This window comes from Copidosoma floridanum, unplaced genomic scaffold (genome assembly GCF_036245765.1).
Source record: "Copidosoma floridanum isolate Cflo_tuat_1 unplaced genomic scaffold, Cflo_Japanese_pri ptg000002l, whole genome shotgun sequence".
Lineage (NCBI taxonomy): Eukaryota > Metazoa > Arthropoda > Insecta > Hymenoptera > Encyrtidae > Copidosoma > Copidosoma floridanum.
The window spans coordinates 50,001-52,500 of record NW_028321879.1 but is presented as its reverse complement, the minus strand read 5'-3'; the positions used below and the strand labels follow the sequence as shown (position 1 = coordinate 52,500).

The 2,500-nt window shown below is 51.4% G+C and overlaps 1 non-coding gene across 1 annotated transcript in view; it reads right to left on the bottom strand.

Moving 5' to 3' along the window:
* The window catches only part of LOC149375892 (small subunit ribosomal RNA), a 2,065-nt gene extending 449 nt beyond the window's left edge, over positions 1-1,616 (bottom strand). The window contains exon 1 of the ribosomal RNA XR_016293267.1: positions 1-1,616. This exon is cut by the window's left edge and continues 449 nt beyond it. This is a non-coding gene — a ribosomal RNA (small subunit ribosomal RNA).
* Between the last annotated feature and the right edge of the window lie 884 nt (positions 1,617-2,500).

The window sequence follows — 2,500 nt, the reverse complement described above, 5'->3', positions numbered from 1 at the left end:
AAAACCAAAAACCACCGCCAGCCCCGCGCGACACCGACGGATTGGATACCGTCAAACATCGCACGAAGCATGCGACGGGGCCTTGGCCTTCGAGATACCAGAAGTAACGCCTATTTAGCAGGCTAGAGTCTCGTTCGTTATCGGAATTAACCAGACAAATCGCTCCACCAACTAAGAACGGCCATGCACCACCACCCACCGAATCAAGAAAGAGCTATCAATCTGTCAATCCTTCCGGTGTCCGGGCCTGGTGAGGTTTCCCGTGTTGAGTCAAATTAAGCCGCAGGCTCCACTCCTGGTGGTGCCCTTCCGTCAATTCCTTTAAGTTTCAGCTTTGCAACCATACTTCCCCCGGAACCCAAAAGCTTTGGTTTCCCGGAAGCTGCCCGTCGAGTCATCGGAGGAACATCGACGGATCGCTAGCTGGCATCGTTTATGGTTAGAACTAGGGCGGTATCTGATCGCCTTCGAACCTCTAACTTTCGTTCTTGATTAATGAAAACATTTTTGGCAAATGCTTTCGCTTCTGTCCGTCTTGCGACGATCCAAGAATTTCACCTCTAACGTCGCAATACGAATGCCCCCATCTGTCCCTATTAATCATTACCTCGGGGTTCCGAACACCAACAAAATAGAACCGAGATCCTATTCCATTATTCCATGCACTGGTATTCAGGCGTTAACAAGCCTGCTTTGAGCACTCTAATTTGTTCAAAGTAAACGTACCGGCCCAACGCCACACCCGGTGAAGAGCATGGCGATGGGATTAAGCTGGGCCGCTCTTGCGCACGCACGCGACGGGCCAACGCCAACGACGGTAAAGCCGCTAGGCCGACCCGTGCGAGACGGACGCTCGAGCTAAGCCCACCGGTAGGACGTCCCACAATCTTGTCAGTTAAACATCGCGAGCGATGAACCAACAGCGTGGCACACAGATTCAACTACGAGCTTTTTAACCGCAACAACTTTAATATACGCTATTGGAGCTGGAATTACCGCGGCTGCTGGCACCAGACTTGCCCTCCAATGGATCCTCGTTAAAGGATTTAAAGTGTACTCATTCCGATTACGGGGCCTCGGATGAGTCCCGTATCGTTATTTTTCGTCACTACCTCCCCGTGCCGGGAGTGGGTAATTTGCGCGCCTGCTGCCTTCCTTGGATGTGGTAGCCGTTTCTCAGGCTCCCTCTCCGGAATCAAACCCTGATTCTCCGTTACCCGTTACAACCATGGTAAGCGCAGAACTTACCATCGACAGTTGATAAGGCAGACATTTGAAAGATGCGTCGCCGGTACGAGGACCGTGCGATCAGCCAAAAGTTATTCAGAGTCACCACAAACTTTTACGATGGACGAGAGAACGCGCGTGAACGCGTCCCCGCCACCGATTGGTTTTGATCTAATAAAAGCGTCCCTTCCATCTCTGGTTAGGACTCTGGTTTGCATGTATTAGCTCTAGAATTACCACAGTTATCCAAGTAAATGTGGGTACGATCTAAGGAACCATAACTGATTTAATGAGCCATTCGCGGTTTCACCTTAATTTGGCATGCACTGAGACATGCATGGCTTAATCTTTGAGACAAGCATATGACTACTGGCAGGATCAACCAGGGAGCTTCGTTTGTCAAAATTAAATTCAAAGCACACAACTCGGAGTGGCCTAAGGACAATGACGTCCCGTTGACCGGCTCGTTGTTGAATTGCGCTATCTTGCGTGTCTTGCGAAATACGCCGAGGAACGTGGAAGAAAACATGATTTTATCCCGAAAGGATCCAATCGATAATTCGACGACGAGTCCACGACGCATCCGACACTTGAAGCTTAAATCTTCAGCTCTCGTCGTTAAAAACGAGGGTGAATTTTTTTTCTTTCAAATTCCGGTCGACCATCGCTCAACAAGCGTCAACGACGTCCCAAACGCCGCGTTGCCTTACCGGGGTAATAAAAGCCAAGGGCCTCAGAACTTCCGGAAGGGGCGACGAAGACCGTTCGTTATTCGTTGTTGACGACGCCTCGCTATGGGCCGCCCGCGGCACTTTTGTCATTCGAACGACCCGGTAAATGAACAATACCGGGTCGGCACGGCGAGCTTCGAGGTGCCGTAATTAAACTCGAAGCAGGGCCACGTGAATTTATCATTCAAGTGTCAACAGTCTCTCGTGAGAGTTGCGTGTTAACAAATACCCGACGATATGGTCGCTGACGCTAGGCCAGGGCTTACCGCAGTGGTATACGTACGGGAGGTACACGTTGTATCCTCGCTCGGTATCGAGTGAGTCGATGCTCGGTTAGCATACCGTCGACAAGCTACGAGCCACGTCGACGGCGCATGCAACGCCAGAGGCGCGATCCGCATTGAGGGCCATTCGGTCGAAGACGCTGACCCGCGGAAATGCTGTGAATTGAGGCTTGGCTTGACAAGCGAACCGTCTCACTAGTGCCGAGGCGTCCTCGGGCGCGGCGAAGCAAAGTACCGTTTAACACGCAATTAAGCGAG